This window comes from Dipodomys spectabilis, unplaced genomic scaffold (assembly GCF_019054845.1).
Source record: "Dipodomys spectabilis isolate Male_0828 unplaced genomic scaffold, ASM1905484v1 ptg000103l, whole genome shotgun sequence".
Classification (NCBI taxonomy): Eukaryota; Metazoa; Chordata; class Mammalia; order Rodentia; family Heteromyidae; genus Dipodomys; species Dipodomys spectabilis.
In genome coordinates this window covers 825,470-844,648 of record NW_024870780.1, presented here as the reverse complement: position 1 = coordinate 844,648, position 19,179 = coordinate 825,470, and the positions used below count along the sequence as shown (strand labels likewise).

General features: G+C 42.7%; 1 pseudogene; it reads left to right on the top strand.

The window, feature by feature from the left end:
• Window positions 1-17,752, top strand: part of LOC122114014 — a 36,602-nt pseudogene extending 18,850 nt beyond the window's left edge.
• Window positions 17,753-19,179: the final 1,427 nt, after the last annotated feature.

Sequence of the window (19,179 nt, the reverse complement as noted above, 5' to 3'; positions counted from 1 at the left end):
CAACTCTTTGCAGCCCTACACCGTGAGGGAGATCGTGTACATACAGGCAAGCCACTGTGGCAACCAGATTGGCGCAAAGGGGAGCATGACACTGGCCTAGGATCCTAGTCTCAAATTTAGGGGGATGAGGAGGAAGAGGATGGGGTTGGAGGGTGCAGGTGGTGGTGGTCATGTCTAGGCTGAGGTAGGTGGGGCTCCATAGTAGTCCCTAACCTCCTGGAAATCAAGTCCCCCAGATAGTTTCCCCAATTTCCCTAATTTGTGTGGCCCAGGTGGGTGTGGTTTTTTAAGCAAGGCTGGGGTGGTTTCAAATCCCTTGCATGTCTTACCTGAGACTCAAGTCATTGTACTTAGTTTCCTGGGAATAGACTAATGCATTTTTGGTCTGATTTGAATGAAAGGAGTGCAGTGTCTTTGAGCTGACAGATACAGAGGATTCCCTTTTTGTCAACTGATGAGTATTAGATAATTGAGAACAGTTCATACACCTTAATGCAAATTTCTCTGAGTTTTCATGCCCTATCTCAGTTCCCTTAAGTTGGGTGTTTTCTAAATCAGTGGTTGTCGGTGTATGATCTGAGGATCCTTGGGGTTCTGGAGACCCTTCTAGCTGAGTCTTCAAGTTACTGCTTTGGCAATTTCATGTCCATATAAGGCCAGGTTCTCATCATAGAATCCAAACAGAATATGGTATCCCGTAAGATGGAATAAACATAGGAGAACCCAGATGTCTTCTATTCAGCCAGATAGCAAAGAGATTAACAAAACTAAAATACCATCAATTTTTGTGCTTTTTTTAATTTAAAATATCTAATTTTTTTACAAAAATATTTGTGTCAACAGGACTTGGGTTTCTTATAGTTATTTTAAAATCCATTGTTTGGACAGTTAACATTCTAGGCCATAATACACTTCTAGTTCCATCTCAGTTTGGGGAAATGCTAAGCGATGAGCACAACATTGACTGCACTGGCAACTATTATGTAGACAGCAGCTTACAGCTGCAGAGAATCGAGGTATATTACAATGAGGCAGCTAGTGAGTGTCTCCTGTCCGGCTTCCAATACTGTGGCAGAATAGGTCCCTGGGGAATACTAATGACAAGGAAGGAGTTCCTGCCTTTCTTAGGGTGGTATTGTAGTTCGAATTTGGGGCCTCAATCTTGTAAGTCAAGTGCTGTATCCACCTGAGCCACTCCACCATATATTTTGTTTTAATTTTTGAGTATACACTTGTGAATTTCCTCAGGAAAGCCTTTTACTGAATTCCCCCTACCTGTACTTGCTGACTAGCCACACCTGAATTTTTTTTTTTTTGTCATGGGGCTTCAACTCTGGGCATAGGCATTGTCCTTCATCTCTTCAATCTTTCTTTTCCTTTTATTATCAGGGGTTCCATTTTTTAGAACTCTCTGGGCTTCTGGGATAACTCCTTCTAGCTTAGTTTAATTCATTAATTCTGCTTGTTGTAACATATTTGCAAATTTTAAGTTTTTATGTTTACTATGCGTGAGCCGCAAAACCGCTTGTGAAGTTGTAGGAGTTTTTGGAGGCAGCGTCACATCAGATGATTGATTGGGGCATCGCCCACATTTAATCTTTGGTCCTAGTCTTTATTATTTAGAGAAGTCATCTCTATTGGACTGGAAAGAAACAACATGCTCTGTTCACGGATCAATAGAAAAATAGCCAAAACGAGAATAAAAGCAACGAATGTACAGCCAAGAAGAATATAGTAAGAATAAAGGTAGAGGCTATAAAGGTGCAGCCAAGTGTATGGGAAGCCTTGAACCAACACCCCCTTCCTGCAGGCATGCTTCCTTAAAGCTCTTTGTCTAACGCGATCTCATGCAGACTCCGCAGGAGGTGGCATGACACCAACTATTTCAGGTAGTTTCTTGGAGATGAGAGTCTCCCAGAATTTCCTGCCCCAGCTGGCTTCAATCTGCGATCCTAAGATCTCAGACTTTTGAGTAGCTAGAATTTCACCCTTCAGCAACCAGAGCCCAGTTGTATTGCCCTCTTTAAAATACAGATTAAATTTCTAAAAATAAAATTTGAAATTGAAAATTTTAAAATTTTAAAGAGGGATGTTCAGTCACTAATATATATGTGAATAGTCCAAATCATAAAGCATAAATAAAGTGTCTCACCTTGAAATCTATAACACTTCTGGACTTCAGCATTTTGAATATGAATACTTAGCCAACAATAAATTCTTTTTAAGGTTTTTAAAGTAAAAAACATTGTTGTGATGTAGAAAAACCCAATAATAATGTGTAAACACTGCTTTTAAATGATATATATTGTCTTTCCTAATACAAACAACCTTACTGAAGTCTACAGAGTAGATTGTCAGTTTTGTAACTGTCAATGTGAAATTCATTTAATTTTATATAAAGAGTTTCCATTCTACATCATTGTATACAAACAGAATCGTAGATAATTGGTTTTCCTGTGTAATAAACCAATGAAAAAGTGCAAACAAAAGGACAGAGCTATTTAATGTATTTGAGTTTTATAGATCTACATTTGGGGATGTCCTCACCTTGGTATTTTGTGTTGATATTGCTTAAGTAAGATATAAGACTTTAATCTTGTGGTTCCTTGGTTGAGAGTCGTTGTGTGGAATTGTGTCACTGCTATGAACAGTATTTTATGTTGTGTCTTTATTAGATCCTGTATATCAGGCAGGATGGCCAGTTTTCTTCATGTCATTGTTTAGGAAGGGGGCAGTCTCAAACTCATGTTTATATCATTTTAACTGATATCCCTTTTGAAAAATCAGGTTAAATGGCAAATTGCAAGTAATTGCTCAAGGTTGCTCTGAGTATTTGAATATAGGGAAATGTCCTATTTGATAACAATTATTGAAACATTATAACACAAGAAATATGAATTTTATGTATTTTCCCCAGGAAAGCATTATACTTGAATTCCCCCTACATCTACTTGCTGAAGAGCCACACCTGGCTCTTTTGTTTTGTTTGTTTGTTTTTTTTGTCGGCAGTGGCACTTAAACTCTGGGCCTATGCACTGTGCCCCAACTCTTCTGTTCAAGACAAGCAGCCCTACCACTTAAGCCACAGTGCCATTTCTGGTTTTCTATTAGTTTATTGGAGATAAGAGTCTCACAGACTTTCCTGCCCAGGCTGGCTTTGAACAGTGATGATCTCCAACTTCAGAGTTGCTAAGATTATAGGCATGAGCCACTGGTGCTCTGCACCTAGCTACTTTTAATTGGGGAAGGGAAGGGATAGTGGGAGAACAACAAAGGAGTGGGTAACAATGTTCGACAATAAATGTTCTCATTTCCTTACTCATGTAACTGTAACTCCTCTATACAGCACCTTTACAATAAAAATAAAATTAACAAAAAAGAGAAAGCTTCTTGCTGATAGGCAATGATGACTCACACCAATAATCCTAGCTACTCAGGAGGCTGAGAAATGAGAATCATCGTTCAAATCCAGGCTGGGCAGGAAAGTCCCTGAGACCCTTATCTACAATAAACAACTCAGAAAACTGAGAGTTGGACTGTGGCTCAAGTGATAGAGGTGCTAGCCTTGAGCTAAAGAGCTGAGGGACAGTGCCCAGGCCCAGAGTTCAAGCCCCACCATGAACAACACAACAAAAAAAAAGGTGTTGTCATCTTTCTTTTGCCCCATTAGACTCAAAGCCTGATGCTCATCTTTGCCTCCTGAGTAGCTGAGATTTCAGCCACCATGCCCAAAGCAAAGGAATAAAATGCATGGAAATAGACAACTGCAAACGTCCTTAAAGTTGCTGAAGCTTCTTGCATGGTGATTCATTCTCAAGATATCTTTTCTGTTTCCATGTCTGAAATGCTGTAATTTCTATAATGAATGCTGAGAGCCACTTAGAATCATAAGCTCTGCTCCTAAGTTCCTTGTCAAGTATAGGCCCAAGTCAACTCTTGTTCCCACAGGCAACAAATATGTTCCTCCGGCCATCATGGTGGACCTAGAGCCTGGCACCTTAGACTTAGTAGGATCGGAACCATAGAGTTTCAGTCCAGACACTTCATATTTAGTATGTCAGCATGGTCCATAGAAGATAGCTAACAGGCACCCCTCCTTCCTAACATCCAGACACTCCAGTTCCCAGAGCTGAGCTGAGCCTTTATTCATCTAGATATCATCCTCACCTAACCCACCTATTTCAGTCCACAGGAGTCATGTCCCTGTCCACTCAATCAGCACAGATAAATACCAGTCTGCAAACAGCCTCTGAAGGGAATGATCAGCGAGCAGGGAACGCCTCCAACAAGGTTTCAGTGCTGCTGGCCATTTCAAATACCTGGCAATAACAGGGAACCATTTCAGGACACCAGAAATCAAAGCACAGCTATGTGTGAGCAAGGTGCAGACAAGTGCCTGCAGCTTAGCTTCCCTCTGACCATTCTGTTCTCTTGTTCCTCCTGTGAAAGTAAGTACTTTTCCAGTATTGAGGCAGGCTCTGTTCATTTTTTTTGGTCGGTCGTGGGGCTTGAACTCTGGGCCTGAGCACTGTACCTCAGCTCTTCAGCACAAGGCAAGCACTCTACCGCTTGAACCACAGCATCCCTTCTGGCTTTTTCTGTTTATGTGGTGTTGAGGAATCGATCCCAGGGCCTTGTGCATGTGAGGCAAGCACTCTACCACTGAGACCCCTTCCCATCACCAGGCTCTGTTCATTTTTAGAAGTACGTGGTTTGGGTTAAAATGTATCTTCCTCCACATTGTCTTTACTTTCTTTAGAACCTGGGTGATTTGTAGGGTCCCAGATACATTGAAAACATTTCCTGGGGGCTAGGAAGGTGGCTCAGCAGTACCGTGCTTGCCTTGCATGCATGAGGCCCTGGGTTCGATTCCTCAGCACCATATAATCAGGAAAAAAAGCCAGAAGTGGTGCTGTGGCTTAAGTGGTAGAGCACTAGCCTTGAGCTGAAGAGCTGAGGGACAGCGCCCAGGCCCAGAGTTCAGGCCCACGACTAGACCCCAAAAAAGAAAACATTTCCTTTATTTCACCAGTGTATCTAAAATAATAGCCAAAGTTGCTCAGAGGAGCCTATAGTCTTCACAATGCATATAGCAAAGTCATTATTCCTGGAGTATGTGTCTCATCATGTCTTTGTGTCTGATAGGCCAGAACAGAGCAGGCAATAACTGGGCCAAGGGCCACTACACAGAGGGAACCGAGCTGGTGGAGTCTGTGCTGGAAGTGGTGAGCAGAAAGGTGTGTCTGTCTCCAGGGTTTCTAGCTGGCCTACTCCCTGGGAGGTAGCACCAGGTCAGGCATGGGCACCCTGAGTCTCAACAAGATCCGAGAGGAGTTCCCAGACAGCATCATGAACACCTTCAGTGTCATGCCCTTGCCCAAGATGTTGGACACTGGCACCTTAGACTCAGTGAGATTGGAACCATTTGGCCAGAGTTTCAGACCAGACAACTTCATATTTGATATGTCATCATAGTCCATGGGAGATGGCTAACGGGCACCCCTCCTCCCTAACATCCAGACACTCTAGTTCCCAGTGCTGGGCTGAGCCTTTATCCACCTAACCCTATCATCCTCACCTAACCCTACAACACCATCTTGTCTGTCCACCAGTTGGTGGAAAATGTAGATGAAACATTCTGCATTGACAACAAGGCCCTGTATGACATCTGCTTTTGCACCCTGAAGCTGCCCTTGCCCACCTATGGAGACCTGAACCACCTGGTGTTGGCTACCATGATCAAGGTCACCACCTGCCTGCGCTTCCCTGCCCAGCTGAATGCAGACCTGCGCAAGCTGGTCTTGCCCTGCCTGCGCTTCTTCATGCCTGGCCTTGCACCCCTGACAAGCCGTGCCAGCCAGCAGTACAATGCTCTCTCAGTGCCCAAGCTCACCCAGCAGATGTTTACACCAAGAATACGATGGTCACCTGTGATCCCCGCCATGGCTTCTACCTGACAGCGGCTGCCATCTTCTGAGACCGCATGTCCATGAAGGAGGTGGATGAGCAGATGCTCAACTTGCAGAACAAGAACAGCAGCTACTTTGCAGAATGGATCCCCAACAACGTGAAGACACTTGTGTGTGACATTCCCACACATGGCCTCACGATGTTGGCCACATTCATTGGCAACAACACGGCCATCCAGGAACCCTTCAAGCACACCTCAGAGCAGTTCAGTGCCATGTTCCAACACAAGGCATTCTTGCACTGGTATACAAGCGAGGGCATGCATGAGATGGAGTTCACTGAGGCTGAAAGCAACATCAATGACCCGGTGTCCAAGTACCAGCAAATCAAAGATGCCACTGCTGATGAACAGGGGGAATTTGAAGAAGTCTTGTGGAAGAAGAGGTTTAAGATTTCCCATTGCTAGCAGTGCAACAGGAATGCCAGGGCCTGCCTACTGCTTCTCAAATAAATGGTGCTATCCTGAGCTACTGTTGTCCTGCAGTGGGACCTTGCTATGTATCATCATGCTCAGCCTTCTCTGTCAGGAACTCACTGACAGTGAATGTAGAAATGCAGATTTCTTTTAAATATGATTGTTTTAAAACCCTATTTGTATAAATAAAGAAGTATACATTTTATACCCTGAGCCCTTATTCTTCTTTAGAATCCTTTTTATTCTTTCAGTGTATTTGAAATATAAATTTGGACAGAAGGATTTAATCTTAGCAATATAGGGCTGGTGCTCAAGAGGAGTATTAAATTCATGGTTTTTCTGCTATTTTGAAGAGGAGGATGACAAGTGCCAATGTTGTTGTTTTTCCTCCTGGCCCAGTTTTATAGTTTTCAATCTCTCAAAAGCATGCAACTAGCAAAAAAGCAGTTTGAAGAGAAAGAAAACTAGATCCAGATGCTACTTCTCCTTCAGACAACCACAGGTTCTTGTCTCATGTCCCATCAGAGGGATTTCAGTCACATTCCCCAGAAACAGTATCAGGAACACTGATCCCTGTGTTTAGAGTTCAGTTGGCAATGAAGCAGCACTCACAGGATGAGTGCAAGTTCCTGGTTGCCAGGGTAGTTTCTCAAGGTGTCTGGCAGCTTTAAGTACAGAAGTGATTCTAGATGTTTGAGGGAGTGAGAGGCTGAGAAGCTGACCAGTCCCATAGTGTATCAAGAACTGCTTGACACAGTACTTCCAAGTCAAGGAGAGGAGGGGAGACATGGCCTGTCCCAATGACCCATTCTCATGTTCATTTTTCCAGCAGTCAAAGCTGTCTGAGGCCCACAGGGTGTTGTAAGGATATAAGGGATGGATGGATCTAGCCTGTTGGGTATGTTTACTTTACATGAGTGAAACAGAAATCTCAATTGCTTAGAACCTACAATGGCCAGGAAGAGGGTGAACACTTCTGTTTTCACTGGAGGCCAAATCAATCACTGGTTCTTTTTGCCAGAATCTTTCACTCTTCTTTCAGTGAGGCTCCAGGCAGGTTGTCTGTGCCAAGCATTCCTCCATGGCCACCAATAACCTGTAAGAGTACCTTTTTCTTCAGAAAAAGGGCTATGGGAATACTGCAACTTATAGAAAGCTCTAAGGAAAAGGTACTTCTGGGTGAGGTGCAAGTACCTTGTTGCTAGTAAAGTTGGGAGATGGTAAGTTCCGTAAGTTTTCCTCTACCAGCCCTGAGGTTGGGGTAGGGTAGGGAGGGGTGGGATAGAGATCTTTAAGCCAAGCTGGTCTCACTCATTAGAAAGTAAACTGTCCCAGAGAGTGATCTGTGACTAGAAGCAGGTTATTTTGTGTCCTTGCCCCAGGGAGATCAAAGTGCAAATAGCTTCCATTGTGGGAGTCCTATGGAGTAAGTATTGATACCCCTGGGTCTCTAGTCCTAGAACTGACCAGGTTGGATGAACCCAAATCTTCTAAGGCTGCTGGGTCAGAACTGAAGGCAGGCCTGGCCAAGGCACTCTCATTCCTCAGTGGGTTAAGGATTGAGGCCAAGCTGTGATGGAGGCACCACCCATCCTATCTACCAGTGTTTGACTAAGAACATTTTTGTTTTCTCTTAAGTACCCATTTATGAGTCTTTTCTGGTGGCTTTGGCTTATTTCTTTACACTTTTGAAGAAGTAGTTCTTGGTTCATAATTAATGACTCATGCCTCACTCCTTAGAAAACTCCTGTTGATAATTTTACCAGTAGACCACCATGTATTATTTCTCAGGCATGACTTTTGTTTTCTCCTAGCCAGAGCTCTGCATTCATTGCCACACAAGCTAATGTGGAGGTGATTCCTATAGATCGGTGATTTTTTTGTCCAATTGCTAAGTGCAGCATCTCCCTTATTCTCATGTACCTTAGTAATTGTATCAAATACTTAATAGAGTTCTTGACAAGTATGATAAACAAAGTTCAGAGGTGAAGATGCAGCTCAGTAGTAGAGTACATCCCTGGCATGCACATGACTCTCAGTTCAGTCCCCAGCACCAAAAGGAGGAAAGGCAACAAATGTTAGGCTCAGGAGAGGATACATTAGGACTCATAGAACAGCAGCACCTAGATTGGCAATGAGGAGTTGTGAAATGAGGGAACATTGGTAGAATATTTGTAGAGGGAAAGAAGAGAGCCCCTTGATGTGTGTACCCTTTTAGAAAGCAGAGGTAAAAACAGGGAATGAACCTCTGGTAGTCAGCCTAGGCCGTGGAAGGAAGAAGCCATGACATGTATGTTACTCTATTGGGACCAGAGTGTAAAGTGGCACCACCATACCAGGTCATGGCCCAACAAGAACAAGTTTGTCAGAAACACATTCTTGCATTGGAGAGATGTCTTTTGACCACTTTGGCCATGTTAATATTTCCTTATGCTGCTTCTTTTTCCTTCCAACTTGTCATACCTATAGCAGATCCTGTCCAGGAGACCCATTCTCTCTAATCTTATTCTCTAAGTCTCCCAGTTTATAGCTCCATATATCCTAGACCAAAAAAGTAGGGGGTAGATACTCTGTCAGACATAGATTGAAACTGAAAGGTATCTTTGAAGTAGACTTTGACAAGGTTCAGGTATTGACAGTCTTGTGTTGATATGTGCTGTGATTGCAACCAGCTTCTGGTCTAATTCTGAGATGACAGTGGGAGAGAAATGGTGATAGGACATCATGGACCACTATGGTTTCAAAACCTTCGCAGGTACATCTCCATTCATGGATGTGCTATCAGCCAACATACAGATGTCTGTTAAAGGGATGATGGCCGGGAAAAGGAAATTTATTGGCCACAGATGAGACCAGCCTTTGGACAAGTGGTTGCCTTTCAGTGTGAGGCAAAGAATGCCTACCTATACAGAGATATTTTTCAGGAAGCAAGATGATTCACTCACATCTTCTTATCCACAAAATAATCTGAGAATAACTCTGGAAGACCAGGGGTGAGAGTCATGTGCTTTGTGTTTCTACATGACTGCTTTGCTTCATGGCTCTTTATGCTCTTCTGAAACCTCCTTCTGAGCTGGCCCACAATGTGCCCAGGAGGCAGGAATCCAAGGGGACTTGGAAGCTTGGCTGCTAATCACTCTGGCCACACTGACTTGGGGCTGTAGGCATGTGCTGGGAATCTGCTCCATTCTAATGGTATGGGCTCCAGTGGGAGCTTTGGTTCTTACCAGGAGAAGGTAACAGTGCCTCTGTTTTTGAGCCATCTCCCAGGTCAGGATGTCTTTATCTGCAGAGGCTGGAGCTTTGCCATATCTCTCATCATGACAGGTTTTTTTCTTTCGACTTTTTCTTTTTTCTTTCTTTCTTTCTTTCTCTTTCTTTCTTTCTTTCTTTCTTTCTTTCTTTCTTTCTTTCTTTCTTTCTTTCTTTCTTTCTTTCTTTCTCTCTCTCTCTCTCTCTTTCTCTCTTTCCTTTTTCCCTTTCTTTCTTTCTTTCTTTTACTTTTTTTTCCTTTATTTTGTCAGTCATGGGACTTGAACTCTAGGCCTAGGGGCTGTCTCTCTGTTCTTCAGCTCAAGTCTAGCTCTCTATCACTTGAGCCACAGTGCCACTTCCAGTTTTCTGGTGGTTTCTTGGAGATAAGTGTCTCAAGGCCTTTCCTGCCCAAGCTGGTTTTTTACTGGCATACTCATATCTCTGCCTCCTGTGTAGCTAGGTTTACAGTCAAGGGCCACTGGTGCCCAGTTTGACAGGTTAATTATTTGCTAAACATAACAATGGCCACATTCTGTCCTGGGAGAAGTTTCCCCATCATTCTACAACACTGATGGTCTTAGTGTTGTGGCAGAGCACACAGCAAGGGGGCTTTCTATGCATGCATATTGACTAATACCTGAAAAGGCAGCTTGCAAAGGCCAAGGAGATTGTTGTTGGAGAGATTGTTGTTCAAAAGCCCTTAGTGCTAGGAAGACTCTAGAAATGCATACATCTCAACTTGCACTGGGCATTTCCAAATTTTAAGTTCTAGTGTTGTTTCTTTTCCTTTGTACACAGCTTGAGTAGGTTGTTCCAGACAAGGAAAGCTACCTACAGAAGGTCTGTGTGCTAGCTACACTCATACAGAACAAGTTCAGGGCTTGATTTTTGGTACATTTTTAGACTGCAATCTGTTCACTGGTGAGGTTTTTTAATGTTTCCAAGATCATTTTAAATGATTTTGTGCCCTCTCACCATATCACTTAGGTTTCTATCCTAAGCTAAATCAGCAACAACAATAACAAAAACAACAACAAACAGACTGGACTCACTTGTAAAGTAGTTAAAAGTGCCACCTGCTGTTCAAACTGCAGAAATACCCATTTCTTGTAACCTTCAGAGAAACAAAGGCTTTCTTCTTCTTCTTCTTCTTCTTCTTCTTATTATTATTATTATTATTATTATTGTGAAAATACCGTACAGATGGGTCTTTCTTTTCCTATGCTATTCCTCTTGTTTCATAGTTACAGTGTATTTTGTCCCCAGCACATATGTCTCTCCTTCCAGAAAATAAGCAATGTACAGACTGTTTATTGCTGTTCTATGCAAAGCAAAGCACATCAGTCTGGGCATGAGTTTTCTGTAGTCTAGTTTGTCGACTAGTAAAACGCTTATAGTAGTCTGTACCCAAAGTGGTTCTTATCATTGGAACTTATGGTGACTTCCAGGTGATAAAAGAAGTCCAGAGTGCCCTGAAAACAGCCACTGCCGATGACAGCAGGTGTATCTCAGTGCACTGGGCAGCGTCTTCTATTGTGGCCTGGATTTAACTTACTTGATAGACCATCTCACAGATGATAGAAACAGAAAAGGCACCAAGATGGCAGATGCAATCAGGTTTGCAGAGCCAATGTGTTTGCATCAGGGTTGGGGTTAGTTTTCCAAGTACTAGAACTGAAGATCACAGCCCTGCATAGGCTTCAATGTCAGTCATTTAAGTCAGTTGACTCGATTAACTCATCTGCTCTTTCTGTGAGTCTGATATTAATGACTGCTTATCAGAGGCCAACAACTGAAACCCAGCAAGTGCTCAGCATGTTGGCTAAGAGTGCTGTATAGATAATGTACAGCTGCATGGTACTTGTGCTGTACACTTCTCCTATACTTCCCCAAATTCTAAATATTTCTAGTAGAGAGGAAAAAAGCTGAATCCAGCTAATGAGCACATCTTACATCTGTTGGGTTGTTTTAATAGTATTTTCGTTTGATTGGACTCAAAGCCTCATACATGCTAGCATGCATTCTACCACCTCCTGCCCCCTTCTTGCTTTAAGTATTTTAAGTAATTTTTGGGCTTTGCTCTTCCCTCACGTACACCTCCCACAGAGCTGGGATTTCAGGAATGAACCACCTAGCCAGAAGAATTTGTTGAGATAAGGTCTGCTTGCTAACACTTTGCCTAGACTAGCCTTGGATCTCAATCCCCCCCATCTCTGTTATTCCCCAGAATAACATACCTATGGTTTGAAATATTATAATCCCATTAAATATTATAATCCCATTATTATTCTGAGTTCTCAGATTGGAGTTTTGTGGTGCTAGAAGGCACTGCTTTCTTACTTGACTTGAAATTACAAACCTTCATCAGTGGACATAATTCTGCTCTAGATTATCAGAACCTCATATCAATGTGTGACACTGCTCATTGTTAAATCATAGCTCAGGATATGTTGCATGACTTTAAGCCTCACTTTTTACACACACACACACACACACACACACACATACACAAACACACACACATGCCATTGTCTTCAGTGGTGACTTTGTACATCTTCTGTGAGACCACCTGAGTCCTCTCCTGTGCATCTTAGAGCTTTTTGTTTTTACCAATCTTGCTGCTCTCCAGTCTGCTCCCTCCTCAGGTATCCAGTCTCTGCCCTTGACAGTGGCTGAGGCTTATAGTACTAGTATTAGAGAAAGAGAAAAGATAGATACAGATATTTAAGTAGAAACTTCATCTCTTGCACTTTTAGGTGATTTTAGATGCTTGTTTTCATCAGATCCTCACTCCTATTATTTCTCCCAGCCTCACAATGCCATGTCCTTCTCCTAGATCCCACAGAAGGCTCAACTGATATTATAGGAAACCGAAACATTGTGCTTCTGTGAAACCTGCATTGCTGCTGCTTTGAGTAAATGCATTTTTATCAGTGATAATTTTGCTTAATGGAATATGGGAGAATCAGAAAAAACTACTTATTTAAAGCTGTTTCACTTAACCTTTCTCTTAGTTTATTTAAATTAACTTCATATGCCTATGAGGGACATTACACAAAACAATCTTTCTATGTATTATATTTTTGCCTGTTTCTGTGGTATCATGACTCAAATTCCTTAAACTTTTTGAGGCAAAACTCTTCATTGTGGCAAATATTCAGAATGGAAGGAAAGGGAAGTGAGAATGGAGATCAATTAACATCTTACATCATCCACTGTCCAGGGCTGCTATTTCCACTATTGGAATTGATGATACCCAGTTTGCAGATTCATTGTCATGAAATGGCCCTTACATCATTGATAAAACTGAGTATCTTGGGTTCCCTTTATAGCATTGGACTTTTGATGTCTGCATACTATGTGTCTGAAGGACCCAAGAGCAAGCTTATCTCCACAGAAGTGAGGTCTCCTCTCATGATAGAGTGAGATAATGTGGGGACTTTCCAAAGGAAGAGGCTATTACTCAGCACTCCTATCTTACAGGATTTGGAGAGAGAACAAAACAAACCCATAAACTGGCCCTAGAACTTGACCTCTTCCTACTCATTCCTTTCTTCTTCAGATAATAAAGCTGAGTAAGCTGAGGAAGGAAGCACATTACCTCCTAATTCAAATTTTGTTGCCTGGTTTCCCCAGACAATTCCTACACCATTCCATGAGGGTTTGACCTAACATCTGATCTTGTCAAGTGTCTTCTCAGAAGGAATTCTATTGAATAATAATGTCTTCAAAAACTAACTTTGTGGAAAATCTTTCCTTCCCTTCCATATCTAAGACAGCCTTTAACTCAGTTCACAGATGATCCAGTGGGAACAAATACAAATTGAGTATGCTGCATTGTACACCTCTTAATGTTTATGGGCTTTCATTTTAAGTTTTAAAGGATAAGTATAAAAACCAGGAGCCTGCTGGTTCATGCCTGTAATCCTAGCTACTCAGGGGGCTGAAATCTGAGGATTGCAGTTTGAAGCCAGCTGAGACAAGAAAGTCCATGAGACCCTTATCTCCAATAAACTACTAAGAAAAAGCTGGAAGTGGTGTTGGGATTTAGTTGGTAGAACACTAGCCTTGAGCACAAAGAGGCTGAGAGACAGTGCACAGGCCCTATGTTCAAGCCCCATGGCTAGCAAACACAACCACATGTATACTTACTTAAAAAAACTGTACACATTTCCTCTTTAGGTCCATCATGATCTCCTACCACTAGCCACACTGCCGCTGGACTTTTGTAGTACATGATCGTACAGCTTTGTGGAACGGAGAGGTCTCTCCTGACAGGTCATTTCTACAAAGATTTGGTGGGTGGCTGTGTTTTAACAAACTGAGTTTCTGTTCAACTCATGTTTACAAATGAGTTTACACATCATCATTGCACCCTTCCTCTGAGCAGGGCTGCTGGTGAATTTAGCATGGACCTCTGAAATAGAGACATAATTTCATTTGACATTATTACCATTCCAGGCAAAAATTGAAATTCCAGTTATAAAACAATATATCAATCCTATTGAAATCCTGGTATTGATTTTCCTCAAAGACTTTGAAACCAGAATTTTTTTTTAATCTTGAAAATGTAGTACAGAGGGGTTACAATTACATGAGCAAGGTAATGAGTACATTTCTTTTTTGGGGGTTGGGGAGTCCGGTCGTGGGCCTGAACTCTGGGCCTGGTCACTGTCCCTCAGCTCTTCACCTCAAGGCTAGCGCTCAACCTCTTGAGCCACAGCACCACTTCCAGCTTTTTATTTCTGCTTCTGTGGTGCTGAGGAATCAAACCAGGGCCTCATGCATGCAAGGCAAGCACTGTACCACTGAGCCACCTTCCCAGCCCAAATGAGTACATTTCTTATCAAGCATTGTTCCCTCCTCCTTTGTTTCCCCTTACCATCCCTTCCCATCTCCCTCCCCATACCACACCAGAGTTGTAAAGTTCGTTTTTCGACATAACGTCTTGTACATCTCATTGTTGCAATGGGTCCATCTGTATCCCTGTTTAAACAATTTGTTTTTTCCCTTCCCCTCCACAAATTATAGCAACATCAAATACAGTGAAAACAGGGTTTATACTGAGGAGGAGGGACATAAAAAACCACAAAGCAATCATCTTATAAATATGTTTAAAACAATAGCAAGAAAGAAAAAATATGTGAGTCCTTATCTTGGGGTTCATTTCACCTCTGAACATTTCTGCTTGTCTCAGACATATACTAGTCATTGCAAATAAGGGAAACCATGGGACCTGTGTTTCTTTGGGCTTGAGATGAGAATTTTTTATATATGTACAAATATATCATGGGAGAAGCATGGAATCATGGACAGTTTTTGATTCTTATGTGTTCATGTACCAGAGCTTTATCGTTAAACTCCATTGTGAGCTTTCGAATAATGCCTTGGGCCATCTCATTTAGAAACCTTAGATATTAGTGCAGCTTGTTCTTTTAAAGGATCAATTCTTGCATAATGCAAAACATTACTTACCTTGGGGGCAATTGGCAAGGCTGAGATGAGGTCGGCCTCACCTAACAGACAACACCTCACACCAATTGCTGGAATCTGCATCTGTAAGCCCTGTTCTCCTGTGTTCCTTACAAACCTCCCAACCTCCCTCCTTACAATACAATCTAGCTGGAAGCATTGACTCACACTTGTAATTCTAGCTACTCAAAAGTCTGAGATACATCCAGAGGATTTGTGTTAAGACCAGATCAATTAGAAAAGTCTGTTAAAATTGAGCCTCCAATGATTAGTACAAACAGAACTGAAAGTGTGATTCAAGTAGTCAAGTGCCAGCCAACTAAGCAGAAGACCCTGAGTTCAACTGCAGGACTTGCAGAGGGGTGGGGTGGGGGGAGGGAGGGGGGAGGGGAGATGCAGCACTATATTCCATCTGATAGTATTCAGAGGATGAGGAACTAGTAGCAAGTGCTTCAATAGCTGTTGTCAGTCAAGCCCTGGCTTAGAACTCTGATTATGAAAAGTTGTAGTTATTCTTCAATGGTCAGGCTCAAACTACCTATAAAGAATAACTTTATATGTATGTAGGTATAAGTTTATGCTTTGATCTACTGTGTGAAATCAGAACAAGAAACTACCTCTGAAAACAGAATCAGCTGTAGGGTAGGGAGGAAGAAGCAGATTCCCTATATAGTATAGCATCAACCTCCCTGGAACTACAAAGCCTATAAAACAAATTCCAGCACAGCATTGGCTGTGTTTTATGGCAAGTGCTTGTCCCCTGCAAAGGCCACCCTCTCCCATGTCTGCTTTGCTCTCCAATTTCCTGTGGCAGTAGCATCCACCAACACATAATGGGATACAGGCATTGAGATGCTTGCTGATCTTTCTTTCCAACCTTATGTCTTAAATTAGCTTATCTCCATGTCCATAAGTTAATTTAGTCCAGTTTATAAGACCTTAGAAAATACGTGTTTCCAATTCAATGTGTAAAGTCTCCTTGCAGGGGCAGGTTATATCCCTTGGTCAATAACCCTTCAGTCAGTACCAGACAATCTTAGTGCCAAGTTCACTCTGAATTTTCCTTTTTCTTGGATACAAGAACTCCCTAAAAAAAAAAAAAAAAGAACTCCCTGAAATCAGTATGATCTTTGGGTCTTCAAAGAGAAAAAGTTGGAAAGGCTATATGCAATAGTCAGAGTGGCCAAGAGCCACTGTAAATACGAAAGCCGTTCTGGCTATGTCACCTACAACCGGTGGCAGCAGCCACACTTGTGTAATATCCAGGCTGTAGGTAAGCCTTTACAACCTGCAGCAGGTAGATCCACAGTCTACCTTTTCTGGGAGGAGGCTTTTTAAGAAATCTTAGTTTTTATGATTTGCACAGTTTCTGCTTGGCAACTTCCAATCTAGAATATATTTTTGTCATCTGCTCACATATGCAATGTTTTTACTTGTTCCCTGTGTATTGTTTTTAACTTTAGAAACTTAGTGAATACTTTCATCCAGTCTAAGAAGCCTAATTTTGTAGCAGTAAAGGGCCCAGCCATTGGACTAGAAGCATCCATATTGTCTCTTTGTGATGTGGTTTGGACTAAGGAAAAGGCTTGGTTCCAAACACCCTGTACCCCCGTAGGACAGGATTCAGATGGCTGCTCTACTGGTATCTTTCCCAAGGATATAGGAGGCACATCTGTGAGTACCTTGGTTAAAAACTTATTTTAGACAATGTCCTAAGAACCTGTGCTTTGGGTGTTGTTCCACTCAGGGTATCTTGTGTGTTCTCTGGGGACATTTCATCAAACCTACTTGGTTCATGTAGTGCTGTAATACTTCCAAGGAGAAGGCCTTTCCTCCCATGAGGAGCCTCCAGATTTACCTAAATCACACTGATATCCAGTTTTCAATCAAGAATTTTCTTTTACTTCACTTTAAAAGCTGCCCTTTTAAAGTGGCAGTGGGAGGCCATGCACTAGTTGCTCACACACACCTGTAATACTAGCCTTTTGGGAGGCTGATACCAGAATTGCAGTTTGAAGCCAGTGTAGGCAGAGAAACCCAAGAGATTCTTATTGCAATTAGCTTGGAAAAAGCCACTAGGGATCAGTGGCTGGAATGGTAGAGTGCCAGCTTTGAACAAAAAGAGCCAGGTTAAGAGCCAAAGGCCCTGAGTTCAATCCTATTATACACAATGTCCCCCACACCCGTACCCACACACCTTCCCCAACAAACACACAAGAGCAATTAGGGAGCAAACTTGCACAAATAAAAGAAGCGGGGAGAGGGGTTCAGTATAATTTTGTGGTTCATTTTTTTCACTATTTAAATTGGTCCATTCGTGATGAGAGATTGTGTTTGTGGTTTCTCAATTACATATACCTTGTTCCTTAGTTCTAGAGACAGACTGAGAGTGTTGGCAGAGAGGAGAATGCACAGAGATTGAATTCTGTTGAAGGGAGGGACTGGATGTCAGATTGGATAGGGGACAAGTGCAACTCCTCCAGCTCCACCACTGAGTGTCCCATAGTTTGACCTGGCCAATTGGCATGATGCTGTCTTTGTACCCATCAGTGTGGGGAGTGTAGGAAGACCATTGTGTCATGGAAAATGACTGTAGCTGAGGGAGTTGCAGAAGGAACTGACAGCCCACAACTGAAATAACAGGATCTCCCTTTGGGGTTCACAGCTAAGTTTACCTCCTCATGTAGAAATATCCAGTATCCAAAGGTATCACTTCCTTGGGGAGCCTACAATGAGGGGAGATAGTACAATTTCAGGAGCAATCTTGGGAGCAATTAGGGTAAAATGAAAAAGAAAATGCGTGACTCCTCTCTGAAATTTCAGAGGGTAAGAGTAACTGAGGAGAGCAAGCTGTCAGTCACTGCTGAGTTGGTAGGGTTGAGAAGGAAGGCACATTGGAGCTGGAAGTCACATGTGTATTCCTAACTATTTAAGATGCTGAGATTTGGATGATCATTATTCAGGGCCAGCCCAGGCCAAAAACTGGGTGACATCTCCTCTTAAGCTAGCAATGAATATCAACTTCACTACAACAGGAAGCTTAAAATAGGTGAGTCCAGGCCCAGGCATGTACCTGGATAGGAAGCAAGACCATAACTAAAAAATGACCAGCACAAAATAGGCATATAGCTCACCTACCTAGCAAGTACAGTACTCTGAGTTCTAACACGAGTACCATGAACAAGGGTAAGCATGGTGACCTCGGTGCCCCAGTGTGATTCACTGAGATGGCTGCAGCATCTGTTGCTCTGTAGGCACCCTGCCAAAGAGGAACAGTCCGTCGACATCCCTCAATCTATGTCTACCAAGACAGCAAATGCTGAGCAGAACCCCTCACAATGGCCAAGGATGGAGGTTTGGTTGGAACTTTGGCCCCTCAAAGGGGAGGAGAGCAATGATCTGCAGGACCAGATGGCCTCCTGAGTGAGAGAAGGGCAGAAGGAGGCAATGTTGAGGTTGGTATGAGGTTTGTGTTTAATGACTAATATGGCTTCAGTGGAAATGTTCTGACTTTGAATAATATGTTTTATGACATGTGAATCAAGGGAGAGCTAGGGCAGTGAGGGAAACACACTTGTGTAAATTTTCCATAGGTTGAAACTTACTCTAAAGTCTAAGTTGTTTTTGAAAACTGAAATGTGGAGAAGTTGATAAAAGAGCACAGCTCCCCAGTACTGGCACTGTTCTCTGTAGATTTACCTGCCCTATCCATCCCTCTACTGGTGGGTACTTGTCCCCAGGGTGCCTCATACCCCATCCCAGTGTGCTGCTCAATCCAGAACAGCTGCTGTTGGGCAGGGAGGATCAGGAAGCCCTGATGCACTCATGTGCCAACAGTGCTTCCTTCCCTTGGAGGTACAACACAATCCAAAGCTCTGCAGCACCCTATCATTGCTATGAATTGGAGCCACCAACACTTGGGCTTTGCCTGCATTATTCCCCCACACCTCCAGACCAGCCTTTTGGGGACTTCTGAGACCTGGAGAATACGAAAGGGAGGCCTGGAGGCAGCATCTATTCCCATTGGAGCACTGAGTTTGCCACAAGGACCTAACAGGCTGAGAATC